Source organism: Protopterus annectens, chromosome 9.part0, assembly GCF_019279795.1.
Source record: "Protopterus annectens isolate FY-2018-M chromosome 9.part0, PAN1.0, whole genome shotgun sequence".
NCBI lineage: Eukaryota > Metazoa > Chordata > Ceratodontiformes > Protopteridae > Protopterus > Protopterus annectens.
Genome location: NC_056743.1, coordinates 511,322,642 through 511,343,352, shown reverse-complemented (window position 1 = coordinate 511,343,352; position 20,711 = coordinate 511,322,642). Strand labels below are relative to the sequence as shown.

The 20,711-nt window shown below is 37.7% G+C and overlaps 1 protein-coding gene across 2 annotated transcripts in view; it reads left to right on the top strand.

Moving 5' to 3' along the window:
• The window catches only part of ADD2 (adducin 2), a 906,318-nt gene that overhangs the window by 599,092 nt on the left and 286,515 nt on the right, over positions 1–20,711 (top strand). The gene's annotated exons all lie outside the window — the stretch shown is intronic.

The window sequence follows — 20,711 nt, the reverse complement described above, 5'->3', positions numbered from 1 at the left end:
ACTCTATGTTGTAAATTTAATATCAAGTGATCAATCAGAATTGGAACAGATTATTTAACTGTTAAAGACATTAAATCAATTTTATTAATAAGATGTTGTCTAAAAGTCTGAATTTCTAACCAACATGTTTCTCTCAAATCAAATTCATGCTTTAAGAAGTCTAAATTTTTAACTTTATTATCAGACAGCAACTGATACCAATACTTTAAATCATTCTCAGTGACTAAAAGAGTTCTTTCAGAGGTGGTTGACAAAAGAATACCTTGTGTATACATTATAGGGAATAGGATAAAATTCCATTCCTTATGCCTATGATGCATAAATATAAAATTATGATAACTAATAATAATGTTTAATGGGTAACTAACTATATATTTTGGTGTAATAGATGAAGTACAAAATTCTTTTAGTAACCATAACATGGGGTTATTTACAATAATATTTTTATGTATTAAAGAGATTTTCATGAAGTGAATGATAATTAGTTCCCAGTAATCTTTCCATCTTGCAACATATGACTGATCTATTAACAAAGTAATAACTTTTATAATAGAAGAGATAGTATATAAATTAAAGTCTGGAAATGAAATGCCCCCTTGAGACCAGCTATTAGTATGTTTCTTTAATGCAATCCTAGGTCTATTAGGTGCCCATAAGAAATCTAACATTAATGAATTCAATTTCTTAATAATTATTTTTGTAGGTGGGAGTATTATTGATTGTATTAAATATAATATCTTAGGGAATATTATCATTTTAATAATTGTGAGTCTCTCTTCCATGGTAAAAAACATATTGTTCCAGCTATTGAAAAGATTTTGTATATTAAGACGACAGTTACTATAATTATTATGTATAATGGATTTAATATATTTAGTTAATATTATACCTAAGTAAGTTATCTGAGCTGAGTTGGGTATATATTTGTTAAAATCATTAATGAGGACATTTTTCCGTGTGCATATTGGTAATATTTTAGTTTTTTCTTCATTAAATATCAAACCAGAGATATTTTTAAAATCCAGCATTTTATCAAATAAGGACTGCATAGAAGAGTTAGTTCCTGATGACGTAATTAGAACATCATCTGCAAAAAGTTGAATTTTAGATATTGTATTTTCATCTATATCAAATCCTTCTATATCAGTACTATTTCTGATCAAATTAGCCCAAGGCTCCATTATTAAAGTAAATAATAGTGGTGAGAGTGGACACCCTTGTTTTGTACCTTTTAAAATGGGTATTTTTTGTGAGACATATGTTCCTATCTTAATATAAGCCAGTGCTCCTTTATATAGATGTTCAATTAGATTTACAAATGCATCAGAGAAATTTGTGCACTTTAGTAAGATAAACAAGTAGTCCCAACTTACTGAATCAAATGCTGAACTTATATCGAGACTAATAAGTGTTAAATATTTCCTTTTCCTGTTTGCAAAATCAATTAACTTTAAAGTTCTCCTTATATTATCAAAAGTATTTCTATTTATAATAAAGCCTGTCTGATCTATATCTATTATGCCTGGGATGATTGTCTTTAATCTATCAGCAAAAATACTCATAAACATTTTATAGTCAACATTAAGTAATGAAATAGGTCTATATGACGTGCATCTGGCTGGGTCTTTATTGGGTTTTAAAATTGGTGAAATAAATGTGTATTGCCAAGATGGGGGAGTTGTTAACTCATTTTGAGCCAAAATCTTATGTATTAATGAGTAAGTACTTTTAGGAAGAATTTTATACATCTCTGGTATAATACCATCATTATCTGGTGCTTTGTTTGATTTAAGTTTGTTTATTTGTGTAATAACCTCTGTATATGAAATAGTTTTATCTATTAGTTTAGTCTGTTGTTTGTTAAGTTTTTTGTTCATGTTTGTAGTTATAAATTTCTTTATTTTATCTTTAGGATCCATGTTAATGTTATTATGATTAATTTTGTGAAAGTGGTTTCTAAATTCATCTAAAATTTCTGGTAAACTAGAAACATTATTCTTTTTCCCTGAAGAGAAAATTTCTTTGATATGATTTTGCTTATTCAACCTTTTTGTTTTATTTTTAAGTTTATGTAAGTATTTGGGACTTATTAAGTAAGACAAAAACTTATATTTCTCTAATGTTATTTTGACTTTATGGGTTAAAATTTCTTTGTATTTCTCATTTAATTTATTTATTTCCTCAATTACTTTTTTGTCCATAATATTGTCTTTATTATTATGTTTGTATGAGTCTAATTTGCTTTGAATATCTATTAATTCCTTGTCCCAAGATTTCCTTTTATTGTTATACCATCTGATACTTTGTCCATATAAATATGATTTTAAAGCATCCCAAATGTAAACAATGGAGACATCAGGTGTAGTGTTTAAGTCTAAGAAATGTTGCACTTCTGAAAGTATATAATCTTTATAGTCTTTTAGTTGAGTTAAGTATGCTGGTATTCTTTTGATCTGAACATTATAAGTACTTTTTACCATAAATTCAAAGACAATTGAATTATGATCTGATATAGGACACGAAATGATTTTGGAATTAATTAAGTCTGTTACCATCTGGTTAGAAATAAAGACTCTATCTATTCTTGAATAAGTTTTATATCTGTTAGAAAAAAAAAAGTGTATGGTAATGATTTTGAATCTATCTGATTATTAATATCATTTAAATGATATAAATTAACAAAATCCTTTAAATGTTTTGCATTAGATGTAATTTTCCTTTTTCCTATAGTAGTAGTATCTTTTTCATGTAGGATACAATTAAAGTCACCTGCTAAAATAATATCTCCTATAGAAAATGATATGATCTTATTGAGATGGTGTTTCACTGTATTAATGCCGATTCCTGGTATCCAATATACATTGATTAATGTGTATATCTTCCCATTAATCTGTATTGTAACCATACAGAACATTCCTTTATCATCTTTATAAGACTTAATAGTTTTAGGTATGGGCATATTTTTATTCCATAAAATAGCCACTCCTCTCTTTTTCTGTGTGTGTTCTGAACTAACCAAGCCTGTATATTTATTAGTGGCTAATTTATCTATATCCTTTTTCAGGAGATGTGTTTCCTTGAAGGAATATTAAGTTGGCTCTATGCCAATTAATATATCTCATTAAACTTGCCCTTTTACATGGGTTATTCAAGCCATTAATGTTTAAAGAAATTTTTTTTAGAGATATCATTTAGCTTTTATAAACATATAAGACATATAATCAGAATAACAATTAACAAAATAAGTGATATTATATCTCCTCCTTTAGGCGTTCCATTAATTATAACTGTATTTAATGAAAATCTTATGGAATTTTGTATAAGTTTCACTTTTATTCGTAGTGACAATGAGTTTATAAAATGTGATGTGGATGTCAGAACTATATACATACAACAATGATCAGGTAAAAATAATGTTAGGATTAAACATTGCACCCAGCCTGGAGTTAAGAACTCCAACTTCGAGTAGCTCATACCACTCAAGTTATCCCCCAATCCTAAGCAGCAGTACCTCAGCTGCCACCAAATTAATTCAATACTAACTATTATTAACTAAAGTTAACCTCATTTAATTAGATTATCTATTATGACAAAGCTAAACAATTTATAAATCAGCTTCATATAAACAAGTAAGAACATTTAGAAACAGCTCATATTACTATGTACATCTATCCTGTATAATACACTCATAATCAAAATTGTATTCTAACAATCTTGATAATGGGAACAGAGAAGAGAGAGAGGAAAAAAAAAAGGGGGGCATATCCATATGTTAGTTTATTAAAAGTTTGAAAGAATAAGTTCTTATGTTCATTTGAATTCAATATCTTAGGCTATTATGGTTCAAACATTACGTATATTAGAGTATTCCTACTTTCTGCCATAGAAATGCAATTAACAGTTTTAAAAACTTTAAATTACTTGCACCAAAAGCTTACTTCTCATACTTATTATTGCCAATTAAATAAAATATTTATTCTCATACATAAGTTAAAAAATCATACTGCACAGCAATGTTAATTCCTAGTTATACATAAGTCATTGTGATGAAAGATTTGTGTATTTTATATATCTGAACTGCAGCTTTAAAATATGTCACCTGACAATTTCTTCTTAAATATAATCATAATGATACTTATGCTTGTCAATTAGTCAAGGCAAATGATTTATAACATTATATATGTTTAAATCATAAGTATTTATATACATTAGTGTGCTGCAGTCATGTAAGCTTTCAAAAACAAGTGTATATGTGATTTACCTTCTATGCCTTCTAAAATATCTCACTTGTTTACTATGGCATACTAAATCATTTAAAATTATTATAACTTTTATATTTTATAAAATACACCTTAAATAAATAAGTTGTTATAAGGAATAACTCACATTTAGGTGTCATAAAGTTCGTTTTTCATCACAAAGTCGCATTTACAGCAGTTCTACTTCCTGAAACAGCATTCTTCATGAATCTGCGATGTGTCAGTGTGAAATCAGGGGTCAAAGTTCAAAATGACTGCTTTCAGCTTTCAGCTTCTCTGCGTGTATTCTGAGTGTTGAAGCTTTTAAAACAACTCGAGGACACTATTCACGAGGAAACCCACATCATTCTGGCGGGAATTTTAGTAAAAGCAAGTGACTGACATTCATTTAGTAATACAAATGAATCTGAACAGTGCAAAACCTTCGCAAAGTATTTTACAAGTCATTACAGTCTCTATGACAGTGAAACGAAGCCTACAGTTACTTAACATATTGTAAAACTTATTTTTATATGCCCCATTTCATTTTCTCATACAGATCTTATTATATACATATATCAGTATTATCAGAAGTATATAACTATATATATAAGAGAGAGAGAGAAAGAAAGAAAGAAAAAAGAGAGAAAAAAAGAAAGAGAGAGAGAAGAAAGAAAGAAAAAAAGAAGCTACAAAGAGTATCTACAAAGATATATTATTTGCTGTTTGTTTTAATAATGTTAAACATGAGACTCATTACTTACAACTATTTTAGTTCTAATTATTTGCAATTATATCATGACATATTTGAAATCATGTATAAGCAATTAAGTCATGGTATAATATTTAGCAACAGTGTTTAAACAGCATAAATAATTTTAAAGAGCTAATAAGTTATTATTTCACTTATTCCATATTTTTCATCAAACTTCTCTCCCTCCCCTCCCCCACCCCTCAGTAAATGCATAGTTTAGAAAGAATGCCATTATTTAAAACAAGAAGAGAAAGAAAATGTATCAAATTACTAACCTTAGGTCTCTTTATCACAAAGAGAAACAAGTTGATTCATAGCATGTTATTTGTTCCTCAGAAAGTTTGATTATTTATAAAACAAAACAGTTCTTTGCACACAAAAAAGTAACTTTGAATATATCTTTAAAACATTTGTGGCTTTCTGAAAATGTAGTAACTGTAATTGAAGAGTTCACAAGAAGAAAGAAAAAAATATATAGAACATGTCATTTGTTTTTTAGTCTTTTTTGCTTCTCCGAAGTCTTCCAAGAAGTTCCTGTTGCCATCCTCTTTAGCGAAGGACTTGCCCATTCCATATCTTCTATTTTATCTAATATTTTATTTTTTTAATATACAGCAAAGCAGAGTCCAAGTCTTCAAAACTTCTAGGGCCATCAGGTAAAAAGATTTTTAGTTTGGCAGGAAACAAAAGGTGAGTTTTGAACTGTGCTTTCTTAAGCTCTCTTATTAATGGCAAAAAAACTTTTCTTTTAGTAATTACCAAGGAAGAATAGTCATTGTCAAAACGCACAGTTGCCTCATTAATTTTTATAGGTGCTTTTGCCCATGCAGATTTTAATACCATCTCCTTGTCATAAGATGATAAAAATCTTACAATAACTGATCTAGGATATTTTTTATTAGAGTTAAAATTAGATAAAGACCTATGGGCTCTTTCAATACCAAAAGAAAATGCTTCTGACAAATCTAAAGTTTTGGGAAGCCAAGTATTTAAAAAGGAAGTAATGTTGTTACCTTCTATATTTTCTGGCAGTCCAAAATCCTAATATTATTAAGGCCTGGATCTGTTTTCCAGGTCATCAAGTTTGGATTGTAGTTGTGTGTTCTGCTTCAGTAAAAATTCAATGTTAATTTCTTCTTCTTGAATTCTGTTGTCCATATCATTAAGAGTCTCTTCTATACCAGTAATCTGAGTTTTCTGATGTTGTAAGTCTTGATGTAACAAATCCATTTGTTTTGTAGTTTTTTTCTATAAAGTTATCAATTTTAGTATCTTGTCTGTCCATTTTAGTTGTTAGTTGCTGAATAGTTAATAGTAAAGACTGAAGCTCTTTCTTGATGCTGGAATCCTGACTGTTAGCCTTACTGGAACTCATTCTGAACAGAGGTGATGAAAGAGAAATTTCCAAGATGATTTCTGACAGGAAAATTATTTAAATTTTCTTTCTTTTTTTGATATTATTCAAGAAACTGATATTCCAAACATATTTAGAAAGAAAATTATTACATTAGTTGAATTTAAAAGTAATTATTTCCTGTCAGAGCAGTTATGTTGGTGGAGCTGAAGAAATCTGCTGCTATCCTGTGTTCATCCTTGGCCACGCCCCCAATTGATGTTATTCTGAAGAAGTCCACATTGCATGTGGATGAAAGCGCTTAATCTTACATCATTTTAAAGAGTTATATATTAAATTTGTGGAATATAACTTGTTGGTGTTCATGTTTCTCTGAGGCATCCAGCATTTAGTAGCATTTTCTCACTGTTCTTTTTGGTTACATTGTTGCTTGAACGCTATAGTGTGGTTTGGTATACAGATATACCCATACCTAGATGACTTGCTCATCCTTCATCAGGACTACCAAGTTCTTCTACTTTACCTATAACAGGTGTCTCCCACCCTAACTCAACTAGGGTTCACCCTAAATCTAGAAAAATCTCACCTGACCCCCCTCAGGACTTAGTTTTTTGGGGGTGCAGAATCAGACCAGACAGCATGAAAGCCTTCATCTCAGATCAAAGGCCTTTGTCTATATTTTACACATATCCTCACCCACTCCTCATTGACAGCTCGGGAATTGCAGAGAATGTTAGGCCACATGGCATCTCTGATACCCATGTTACCTCTGGCAAGACTCCACATGTGCAAAATCCAGTGGGTCTTAAAAAAACCTATGGAGCCAACACTCCCAAATCATGGACTCACCCCTTCCCCTACTTCTGTGCCTAAAAAAGGAAATACAGTGTTGGGTGTCAGCACTGCACCTCAACCTAGGAACCCACCAACAGGCTCACGCCCTCCCAACAACTGCTGTCCACAGATGTGTCAGACCTGGGGTGGGGTGCAGTGCTCCTAACAAACCAGAAACAATTCTCAGTACAAGGCAAATGGTCCACTCTAAGACAAAAAGACCACATCAACATCAAGAAAATGAGGGCATTATTACTAGCTCTTCTAACCTTCCAATCTTCTCTCCTGCCAGGAACCCTGAAAGTAATCACAGACAATATGACTGTCCTGTGGTATATCAACAAGCAAGGGGGGACAAGGTCCTACCCCCTGTGCAGCCTGGCCATCCATATTTGGAACTAAGCATCTTCTCTCCAGGTCCACCTGGTAGCAGTGTACATCCCCTCAACAGAGAATGTTAAGGCTGACAAACTCAGCAAAACCTCAGCCCCCTCTCATGAATAGATGCTTCAGAGAGAGGTTTTCTTGGATCTGATACACAGGTGGGGTGTTCCACAAGCAGATCTCTTTGCCTCCCCCCAAACAAACAGATGCCCAACTTCTGCACAAGGGATCCATATCCACAAGCTTGGAAAGTGGACGCATTCTCCTTTTCTTAGGAGGGAATGCACCTTTATGCCCTCCCTCCTTTCACACTAATTCAGAACGTCCTTCTGAAAATTCAAAAGGACAATCACAAAATCTTACTGGTGACCCCGTTTTGGCCAAGACAGCATTGGTTTCCCCTCCTACACTTACTAGCCAAGGGCAATCACCACAGGTTACCCCACTGACTAGACCTGCTCACACAGGACAAGGGATCCCTACTCCACCCACAGGTGAACAACCTGAAATTGACCTTATGGGTGATAGGGTTCTAATCCCTTACAGACACCTATATTCAGAGGACATACTCAATGTTCTGCAGGAGGCCAGAAAACCTAGTACCAGGAGAAACTATGTATCAAAGTGGCGCAGATTCTCCAAGTGGTGTCAAAGGAAAAATCAGGACCCGCTTATTACTCCTATTCCTATGGTCTTATCCTATTTGTGTGAGGTGCTCCACTCAGGACTAACTTACTCTTCAGTCAAAGTCCACTTATCTGCCATTTCTTGCTTGTCTGCCCATTTCACCTCCTCTGGCATCCAGACTGGAAGTCAAGTTGTTTCTGAAAGGAGGCCTTCCTATCAGACCCCCCCCCCCCAGGAGACCTACTCCCCCTCCTTGGGACCTCAATTTCATTTTACAAAAACTAACCTTGCCTCCCTTTGAACAAGCTCAATCAGTTTCCCACAAATTATGCACCCTGAAAACAGTTTGGCTAGTTGCCCTCACCTCTGCCAGGAGGGTTTCAGAGATACAAGCCCTTATAGCTTCCTCTCTGCATCTTGTTTTCCACAAGGACAGAGTTGCTGTCAGGACCAACCCTTCCTTCATGCCCAAGGTAGTTATGAGCTCTTCATTCCTTGGATGTACACAGGCAACTCAGGTACTACTTGGACAAAACCAAATCTATCAGAAAATCTGACCAATTATTCATCTCCTTCCATCCCAGAGCCCTAGGGATGACTGTCTCCAAACAGACTATTTCCTCATGGATCTCTAAATTTATTACCTTGTGCTACTCCCATCATGGAAAATCCCTGCAGGGCCATGTTAAACCTCACTCTACCAGGGCAGCTGCCTCCTCTACTGCCTTTTTCAAAGGCATTGACATCACCTCCATTTTAGAAGCAGCCACTTGGACCTCGGTCCACACCTTCACCAAGCACTACAAGCTGGACATGGCCTCCAGAGCAAGAGCATGGTTTGCCAGGTCAGTCCTCCAAGGCCTGGTTGACCACAGAAAACACTCCTCCACCCAACTTCATACCTAAAGCTCTGGTACTCTCCCTACTGTTATGAATACTGCAACATGAGAATAGAAGGACATAGAATCATTGTAAGAACTTACCATAAACTTAGATATCCTTCTCTTCCATATTGCAGTATTCAGTCCCACCCACCTACCCCCTGTTTCTTTCCTAACTTTCACACCATGACCCACCTGTGGGGACATAGTCATTCTCCTCCCCAGTCTCCACTCTCAACACAGCCAACATACTGCCCTGGGCCTGGCCTACATGTAAGTCTAAGGGACTCCAAGTAGAAACCCCCTTAAACCCACAGGAGTTCTACTGTATGTGGCAAAACATTCTGATGAGGGTGCATGCAGACGTCACTTTTATACTCAATGTCAGTTTATGGCCCTGGTAAGGGATGTCACATACCCCCTCCTGGAACAAAGACTTTGGCATACTGGCTAGATGGTGGCGCTGCAAGCAGCAACTCCCCACTGTTATGAATATTGCAGTATGGAAGAGAAGGACATCTAAGTTTATGGTACGTTCTTACACAACTAGTGTGTGTGTGTGTGTGTGTGTGTGTGTGTGTGTGTGTGTGTGTATACAACAGACCACCACGTTACATGAAAGAAAGAACCACAGCTGGTTCATGGTTAGGGTTGCCACCTTTTCAAATGGCCAAAGTGGGACATTTTTGGTACAAACATCAGATTTTACAGGCTGACACATACTCACGGTGAGTACAAAGGATAGAACTTAACTTTTTTCCCTAAATAAAATCTTAGTCTTGTAGCATTTTAGTTGCTTATTCTGTTTCTTATAACATTTAGATATTTTAGATACAGAATAACTGTTTTATGCAACTATTACATAAAATATAGGAAATAATTATGTCCTACAATCTCAGGACATTTGCCATTTTTAATATTTTTTGTCAGGACACAACTGCCGAAAGAGGGACTGTCCATCGCAAAGTGGAACAGGTGGTAACTCTATCCATGGTTCAAAATAGCAAGTGTGTATGTGTGTGAGAGTAAATCAAAGAATACATTTAGGTGCATTTGACTTGTGGTTTACTTGAAGAAATTTCATCCTGTGCATTTCATGTATTCCCATTTGAAAAACTCTGATAGTTATATGTTAGGTTATCACATAATGGTCTACAGTGAGGCTGCATTGAGGTTTAATCCTGATTCCAGTCATCATCCGTTGCAAGCTATTCAGTCAAGGTACAACTGGTTTAGTATGACTCCTTGCTTCTTCACATGGTATATTTTAGTAAGAGCAATATTTCTTTCCAAATATATCTTTTGCATAATATTTTCAGAATGGTTCATATATCCTGTGCCGTATCTAGTTCATGTTGTTCCCTTATATTAGAAGAAAGAAGGATATCTGCAAATTACCTTATTCATTTAGTGCACCGCGTATCTTATTTGGAAGTGTAATATTTTAGAGCTCTGCTTGCCTTCTGTGTAATGTCTAATACAACATCCTCTCTAACTCTCTAATATCATAACACTTCCCTCAGCTCTGGATGGATTTGTTCATGCTTTCCTTCTATGACCTCATTGGATGGATTTGCTCATGCTTCCCTTCTATGACCTCATTGGATGGATCTGCTCATGCTTTCCTTCTATGACCTCATTGGATGGATTTACTCATGCTTCCCTTCTATGACCTCATTTGGATGGATTTGTTCATGCTTCCCTTCTATGACCTCATTGGATGGATTTGCTCATGCTTTCCTTCTATGACCTCATTGTCTTCTCAAGAGTTTGACTTTTTCTTCCTTCTATGACCTCATTGTCTTCTCAAGAGTTTGAGTTTTTCTTCTTGCATTGTTCTTTCAGTATATTCTCCCTTCTAGGTCCATCCTTGTTTATCTCTTATGTCCCATGTACAGAAATTCCAAAATGTTGTCTTTTCACATTACCTGCTCCTTCTCCATAATTGTCAGTGGCCACTTTCTTTTTATTACTGCACATTTCCAGAAAACCTGTTTCTTGTCTGCACTCTTCTGCTAAAACCTCCAGTCATTTGTCTTTTCTTCCCACTTCTCCAGTGGTCAAAAGTAAAATAAAATAAAAACTAATAAGAAAAAACAAACCTCAAGGTCCCAACTGCCACTCAGTGATACAAAAAAAGGGAATAAATGCAGCTAAATATTGAAGCAGCTGTGGCAGAATGTTCACAGTCTCAAGCTAAGTCAATTTATAAATCCACAGAATGTTCACAGTCTCAAGCCAGGTCAAGTTATAAATCCACAAGTCTTAAAATAAAAACTAATATTTAATTTAAAATCAGATGTATACAGATTATATATATGTGCCTGTACAGGCAGATGTTCCCTATTTTCTCTGCTTTGGGGGCTTTTCAGCATGTGAGCTTTACACTTATAACACTGTAACTAAATACACTGACTCTGAGGTCCTATCATTGTTAGGGAAGGCAAAATACTTGTTTTTGCAGAAAATCAAGCATCCTGTCTCTGAAGCAGTACAGCCTCAGAGTAAATAAATTTAGTATACAAGGCTGTGGAGACAAAGTTTATCAATGGAGAATGTCAGAGGACTCAGCTCCTTGCAGAAAGCATTTGCTGCTTAATTTTAATCAACATAGCCTTTCTCTCTTTGCAGGTTGTGCACCACTGTAACATATGTTGTTGTTTGTCTTTTCCTGGTTAGGGGTCGCCACAGCGGAACTCCGGTCCGCTAATGATTTGCAGTCGTTTTTTTTATGGTGCCGAGTTGCCAGCCCGACACCCAACCTTCAGCAAAGGCACGCCAGTTCACGCATGTCTTTCGGAGGCCACTCAACCAGGGGGAGGACATGCAGACTCCACACAGAAGGCACTCCAGCCGTGAGTCGAACAGGAGAACCTCTTGCTGTGAGGCAGCAACGTTACTGCTGTACCACCGCAACTTCACCACTGTAACATACGTGTATTCCATGAATTATACTTGCTGTTGAAATGCAGTAAAATGTGTCACATTACAGAATCACACTGAGAATCTTTCTAAATAAAAAGTTACATATTGGTTATACAACTCCAAGTTCTTCTGTGCTCTTAATTGAAAAGTTTATTTTAAGTAGTATTTTATGCTAGCAAAGTGTGACAAACTGCTAATATAAAACAAAACAAAAGTCTAGCAGTTGACTGTTTCATAAGAATAAAATGCATTTTAACAATGCTACTGTTTCTAAGCTCAAAGCTGGTAGTTGTTACATTGTGAAATTTGTAAGATATAGTTTGTAGCTTCATTCACATTCAGATTGCTTCTTTATATACCATCCGGTTATTTAGCCAACTTCATGTATATTTTTAGATGTACTTGGTATTGTTTGAGTTTCCTTTCTGTGCATCTAATAAATCAGTACATTGACTTGATAATTGTAAAGTCTCTTAATCTTACTTGTGTCACTACTTATGCCTCTCAATAGCTTTATCAGTCCTGTGATCTTGGCATGGTACAGCTTAAAAGGCAAATTTCTATTCCTGCATTACATTGAAACTGCTCTTATACAAGCATTTCCTTGTGGTTCTAATACAAAGAAATGATTAGTGGATGATGGTACATATGAACCACATCTTTTGAAAACTGTTGGATCAGTCATATTAAGGACATTATGACCAGTTCTTCAGTTTAGGGTATCCTGTGATATGGCATACCCCCCAGACAGTTCACCTGTGAGAAATCAAGGCATACTCACCAACTTCAAACTAGATTACTTAAAATAGCCAAACAACACACATGTTGAATCTGTGAGTGACATTAAGAAAAAAAGCATTTTCAGTCCTCCATGAAGAGGCCTCATCCTTACATTTTCAGATACATATTCCATGCTTGCTCTAAAGTGGCAAAAAGAAAAACAGTCTGCAGGGTGAAAAATGTACTCACACTACTGTGATTTTAAATTAAATTGAACAGAAAAAAAATAGAAACATTGGCTACCTCTCAATTTTTGGAGATGTGATTGGAAAAATGCATTACAGGAGATATTCACTGATTGGTGGATTCTGCCCTTAGGCATTTATTATAATTTGCTTAACAAATATTTGGTCATGTCTTATTAATCTGATATTGTCATTTTCATTCGTTCCTCAACTGATAGGTTTCAGATCCGAGACTCAGATCCAACTGAGCCCCTTCTTCCAGATCATCAAATCCTAGAAGTCTCGAGCTCCTCTCTTTACCCGTAATGCCCCACCAGCTTAACATACCTCAGATCTCATTTGCCATCTGTAGGTTCCAGATGTAGATTCCTTGCTCTCAAGCATTTCTGGTGTAATCTTCAAATTTCCTCTCCCTATTTGGTTTTTGTGAGTTACTACATTTTTAGTATTTTATCTGTTTCCTTCCTCCCTCCTATAATTTAATTTTTTAGCTTCTCCCCTTCCCAGAGCTGAGTTACCATTTTTCAGTAATTCTTTTTTACCAGTGTTGGTATTTCTTTGTACTCCTAGATTACTTTCTCTACCATTATCCATAGTTGTTCTCCTTTTCCCCAGTTTCCTTTGAAAAAAAAAGAGAGAGAGAGAGAGAGAGAAGAAAAGTTTTGTTTGTTTGTTGATATAGTAGATAGTGCAGTTATTTTGCTAACAACTTGTTCTTACTGCCTTTTTGTTGGTAGCCCTGTTAAGATGTCAGAAAAACCTTCTGGGTTTAAAAAGTGTGTTTCCTGTGAGCATAAGATCCCAAATTCTGATGCCCAAATTGAATGTGTCTATTATTTGGGTCCAGCCCACGTTTACATAGACTGCAATATATGCTCTAGTTGTAGTTCTAGGGCCTTGATTGATTGTAAAAGCAAGCTGACTCTGTGGGGTCTTTTACTCTGTAATTCCTCTTCCTCAGTGTCTGGGGCTCAAACCCCTAAGAAGCCTAAAAAAGCTAAAGTTGATCCTCAAACTAAGGACAAGAAGCCTTGAAAAAGATCTCCAGAATGTCCCTCAACTTCTGTTTTGATTCATTTATTGAGCCCCTTGCTAAGGTCCAAAAAATTCAGATCCATTGGTCCCAGTTCTGACACCTTGAAGTCCATGGATCTGTACCCCCCACACACACTTCCATCAGATCCTATTTCATCCAGCCTCCCCTCTCCATTTCTAGATGAGTCACCTCAAAGACATTCTACATCTCCTTCCACTACATTCTCTCTTTGGTCCTCCAGAAGCCTTTCCAAAGACATGGACAGGATGATGAGGAAGTTCCTCAGAGCAAAGATACAGATGGGAGTTCTCCCAACTCCAATCCTGTGTGGATCTGAGAGTGGATGTCTGACTACTTCCCCTTTGATATCTTCTTCTGTAATCTATCCTTTCACTTCAGAGCCATAAGATCTGAGATCCCCAGGGGTGTCTACTTTGGATCCAAAGAGTGTTCTTTCGTTGACTCTGATGGTTCCTGTGAGTTGAGTGGCACCAAGTATCTCACAGCCAGAGGATACTCAGAGCTGAAGCATCGACACTGGATCCGGGAGCTTGGAGTCAACTCCAAAGCTTTTGGAGATGTCTCTTCCCCTTGGAGCCTCAGCTCTGGATAGCTTGGTCTGACTTCCTTCTCAGGTGGAGTGCTGACAGGATTGCAAGAGCTGATGATCCAAGAAATTTCAGTTTTAGAATCATCAACTTCTGTTTCTCCTAGGATTTTACTTTCAAGTTTGTGCAGAGGGTATTCCTGTGCCGTGATAAAAGGAGGTACTGCCAGCACAGCTAGCTGAAATTTTGTAAATAATTATAGGTCATTTGTATATATCAAACTGTTTCATACAAGATGCTGATGTTACAAATGTATTAGAATTGTATGTCATGTGTATATCAGACTGATTTGTACAAATGTTTGTGTTGAAAAGGTATTTGTAAAATGCTTGTGTTTGAAACATATGCACAGCATGCTTTACTGGAGAGAACAGAAATATATACACACACTATTGTAACTGTTTAAATGTAAATGTTAAAAAAAAGAAACTGGAGAGTTAACCTCAGTCTAGCAAACTTTAGAAAAATATCTGAAATAAAATCACTTTATAGGCTAGGCCATAAAGATGCTATCTCACAGGTTTCAGTGCAGCCAGAGACACAAAGTCTGTACTAAGAAGCGTTCTGTATTGATTTTGGAGTGAACTAATTACAACTCTGGAAGTGTGGAGGAATGCAATTGTTTTATGACTTCTAGCACCTGCCAAAGATCTAAGCAAACCCCCTTGTCTTTGTATTTTTACAGGAAGGTGCTAAATCCTGCCAGATGCCAGCAATGGGGTTTTTGCCTGGAAACAAGAAGTCAAATGACAATAAGTGATGTCATTCTGCAAGCTTTCCCAGCAGTAATATTTTAGATATTATTTTGAGAGACAGAGCATTCTGTATTCTGTCTTGCACCTGACAACAACTACCACTCACCACATCATCTGCCTTGCTCTATTAAGTAAGTTATTAGAATATAATAATTCTCTTAGATACAGTCAGGAATATAGTGATGCTTAGTTTAAATATTGTTTTTCTTTATTTGTCTGAGCCTGTCCTGCAATATTATTTATTTAAAATATTTAATTTCCTGTGGTTTTGAACTCTGATGTCACTGTGAATATGTGCTTAGTATTTTCTTGTTCTTTTTTATTAATTATTTAAATATATTGTAACATTTAATTGTGGCTGATCTTTGTAGAAATATTTAAGTTTTGAGAGTACTTGCAAATTTATTTGGTGACACTGTGTGGGCCAGTCCTAAATAGCCTTGCTCTTGGTCAAACTACCATTTGTATTAATATTAGTTTCACTCAGTATATTGGATACCATTGGAAGACCCTTAAGGTAGCTGGCAGTAGTGTCTGGTGGCAATCATAACTACCTTATAGTCTGGGCAGATGGGTGCATAGCTAGTAAACATGTGCCAGCCTTTCCCAGGGGTGTGTGTGTGTGTGTGTGTGTGTGTGTGTGTGTGTGTGTGTGTGTGTGTGTGTGTGTAAATCAAATCTCAAGGAGTGTGTGTGTGTCAACTACTTGGGCAGGGACACAAAGCACTGGTTGGACAAAGAGGGTGCTGGAGGCCTTGGCTTGGACACTCAGCTGAGATCTCAACTCTATAGCTGTGCCACTGGGGAGTCTTACTGGGGATCTGGAGAAAGAGTAAGAAACCATCCCTGGACTGACTATAGTCTCTGTGTGCTCTTAAGGGAAATTGCAGTTGATGCAGAGAGCTCCATCTGGAAATCCTGTGTGTGCACCTGTTATCCCCCCAGTGAATGTTCCCCCACAGGTGCCAGTGTTGAGGATTGAGGCTTCTTGGTTTCTGGTCCAGTGACGGATTGTCACATATGCCTAAAGAGCAGACATTCCTGCCCCCCCATCATATCAGACCACCCTACCTCCCTACTTCATACTGTTCTGTGTCCTAAGTCTCGATCAACTCTTCCACTGGGACAGCGAGCCTGAGCAAGCCTCCAGCTAGTCTATCAGGGCATTGTACTTTCCCAGAACATCCCTCTGAGGAAGTCCCTCACAAGAGGACATGCAAAAGGAGTCACTTAGATTCCCCTCAGGAATCTCTCACAGAGGACACTGATTTTGATGAGGGGGAGGGGTCCCTTTGATCAACACCTGATAACATCTGCTTCAGAGACATCCTAGAGCTCTTGAAATGGAGGTGCCTGGTCTTCCAATACTCCCTTCCAAGAGGAAGCGGTGTTCCTGGAGGTTTTCAGGTCTGGCCCATCTACTTCTACTTCCCAGCCAATTAACTTATTGACTTAGTCTCTTGGTGGGCATGGAAGGAGATGGACACTGTTGAGCCAATACCTAATTAGCTGAATAAGATTCTTGCCCCCCAAAAGACTGTGTGCACTGGAGTAAAGCAGTTCCAGTTTATGCTTGTTTGCTACTGCTGCTACAAGAAAGGGAATAGAAGAGTAGATTTCCTCTGTCCATCCTCCTAATAGGCAGTCTAGGGCATTGGACAGACATAGAAAGTGCACTTATACTTCTGTGTCCCTTCCACTTAAGTCACTGAATTACTTGACATATTTTACAAGACTGCAAAAAGATTTTATCCAGATTACCAAATCACTTTTGGTGTCCATGTCTTCCAAGGATGAGAACAGAATCTGCTCACAGGTGGCCACCCTCCAGTCCATCTCAAATTCGTCCATGAGGTTGATCTCCAGTGCTGTGGAAGGTACCTCATGGGTGGCTTTTCAGGCATAACCATCAAGACACATGCCTAGATGTGCTTATGTGATTTTGCAGAACCATTTAAGTCTTCTTTCATCAATGTGCCCTTTGAAGGACCTTATCTTTTTGGCCCCAAGGTTAAGACACACTCTCCAGGTGCAAATAAGAGGGAACTGCTGTGGGTGTATGTTTTTCTAAACCTCAAAGGCCCTTTTCTAGAAACCAGTGAGGTGCAGAAAGATTTGGTTTAAGAATTCCCAGGGTCCTTTCCAAGAGTCACATAAAGATAGCTCCCCCAGGGGCAGAGGAAGGAATTTGTATGGAAGACACCATCCTCATGGCAAAGGTGGTCCACAGAACCAGGGATCTAGAAATTCTTTCCCAGATAGTTCCCCCAGGGGCAGAGGAAGGAATTTGTATGGAGACACCATCCTCATGTCAAAGGTGGTCCACAGAACCAGGGATCTAGAGATTCTTTCTCAGATAGGCCCTATCAGCACTCCTGAAAGTAGATATGACTGTCCCTGTCTGGAAGCAGTCAGGGGTCATTTATCCCTGCATCAGAGAACCTGGCTAGCCATCATTAAAGATTCATGGGTGCAGAGGATTATACCTAGAAGTTATACCATACCATTTTCCCTACCCCTTCCAACAGTTCTCAGGGAAATCACCAATGTTCCACCTAGCCAGAAGGAAGCAACATTTCTAGAAATAAATGGAGCTGCTAGGAAAAAAAGAGTCATCCAAGAGGTCCCCCCAGATCAGAGGGAGTCTGGAGCTTACTCAAGATTCTTCTTAGTGCCAAAAAAGACAGGGGACTTGAGACCAGTTTTGGATCTCAGCAAGTTAAATCCATTGGTGCAGTATACAAAGTTTCAGATAGTCATGGTCCATTTTGCCCCTATTGCTGAAGGACAATTGGATGTGCTTGACAGATCTTTTGGATGCATACTATCGCATCAAAATAAACAGGCACTGCAGGAGATATCTACGTTTCTGGCATGGAACCAGTCATTACCAGTTCAGAGCACTGCCCTTTGGTCTCACTACAGCCCCCATGATGTTCAGCAAATGCATGATAGTTGTAGCAGCTCACTTGTGGCTGCTGGGATTCTGGGTGGTTCCATATCTAGATGACTGGCTCCTTACTGTTTCATCCATGCATCAACTGATGCAGGCAAGGGACTACTTGCTCCAGTTGTGTTCTCATCTAGGAATAACAGTCAATTACAACAAATATCAACTTACCCCAACGTAGAGTCTGGAGTTCATAGGTGCTCATTTGAACACAGTCAGTCAGGTAGCCTTTCTTCCCTCCAGTCGAATAGACTGTCTGCAGTCCCAAGTCAAGAAAGTGATTCAGAATTCATCCCTTCCCAACCGATTGATACTACAGGATTTGGGGTCCATGGCAGCTGCTCTCACCCTTGTTTCAATGGCCAGTTTCCATGTGAGAATCCTTTGATGGACTCTTTGGACACAGTGGTCCACTCTCCAATGTCCATTATCCATGCCATTCAAGATGGCAAATAGATTCATTGAAACCAGCTCCACGAAGGCCATCCCTTTGTTCTTCCCCTCATCGAGGTCATTGTGATCACGGCTGCCTCCCTGCTTGGGTGGGGGAACTACTTGGGAAAGGCAGTCCAAGGTAAGTGGTCCCTGAAGAGGCCAAGATGCATATCAATGCCCTGGAAATGAGATCTGTCCTCCTAGCATTGCAGGCCTTTCCAGACACTCCCCTATCTGGGACAACTGCAATACAGATGGACAACATGTTTGTCGATGTACCAGACTACAGATAAGGGGCTACCAAATCGTATGCTCTTGGTTGAGAAGCTGTGAGAGTATGGCCACGGGTGATATCTTCCCATTGCTTTCTAATAACAAAGCGCATCCTGGAGAAATCCAACGCGGTTTCACACAAATTAAGCAGGTCCATTTTGATGCCTTATGAGTGGTCTCTCAATGTCAATGTGACCGAGAGAAATTTACTTCAGTGGGGTCAGCCATGCTGCAATCTTTTTGCCTCTCCCCGCAACAGCAAGTGCATCAGGTTCTTTGCCCTGATCCCTCCATCAAGGGTGTCACCAAGAGATGCTCAGTTCCATGATTGACCCTCCGAACTCCTGTATGCATTTCCACCCCTGCCATTAATTCCCAAATTTCTTCAGAAAGCAGTTCATTTGAAGAGCACAATTATCCTCATTGCTCCTTTTTGACCTCATCAGGTTTGGTTCCCATTCCTCTGGCCTCATCTTCTGCATCCACCATGGGTTCTGGATCAAACTCCAGACCTTCTGTCTCACCTGACAGGCATGAATCATCCAGACTTAACAGGCCTCAGACTGACTGCATTATTTCTCCAGTTCCACTAATTGCAAGACAGCCCAGACTGTCTTCCCTGTTCCATCATATTTTGCGTTCTTCCCATAAGGCTTCTACTAGAAAGATTTACAAGAGTAAATGGAAAAGATTTATATTCTGGGCCTTTAGCAAAGATCCTTTTTCAGCTCCTGTACCAGCTATCCTCAATTTTTTAGTCTCAATCTTTAATGAAGGAGCTAGTTTTTCCACTATTAGAATTGTTTGCTGCCATTTCTTATTTCCACAGAGGTGAAAATAATTCTACATTAACCTCATTTAACTTATGCAAGGCCTTTCTCAAGGGAGCTTTTTTTTGCTTAGACCTCCATTAAAAGATCCTTCTCCAACTTGGGGTTTAAATTCAATGCTTCAGGCCTTAACGCAACCTCCCTTCAAACCTTCAATCAAAGCTTACCTAAAATTTCTATCTTGGAAAACCATTTTTCTAGTGGCTATTACATCTGCTAGAAGAGTATCTAAACTCCAGGCTTTGTCTTCAAAGCCTCCTTATCTGATTTTTCACAAAGACACGGTGTCACTACAAACTAATCCATCCTTTTTACCCAAGGTAGCTTCTGATTCAAATATTAACCAGGTCATTAATCTCCCAGTTTTTTTTCCAGATGTTTTTTAACAAAGGAGAGTACATGTTACATCTGTTGGATGTGCATAGACAGCTTCACTTCTACCTTCACAGAACCAAAGACTTTAGTAAATCTGACCAGTCGTTTGTTTCATTTTCTTCTATCAGATTAGGTAACCCAGTATCTAAAGCTACACTGGTCAGATGGTTAACTGATTTTATCACCTTTGCCTTTGGCAAATTGGATTTATCTTTACCAAAACCTCTTAGGGCCCATTCAGTAAGATCTATGATGTTTTTTTCAGCCTTTTGGTCCAGAGCATCCTTGGATGATAGTTGTGTAGCTGCAGCTTGAACTAACCAGCACACTTTCAGTTCTCATTACAAGCTGGATTTGATTTCTAAGACTAGAGCAGAATTTGGCTCAGCAGTGCTCCGGAATATCCTTTCTTAGGGGCCTTCAAGGGTTACAGTAGCTGGGAACTCTGTCCCGTCAGTTGAAAAATGAATGAAAATAACATCAGATT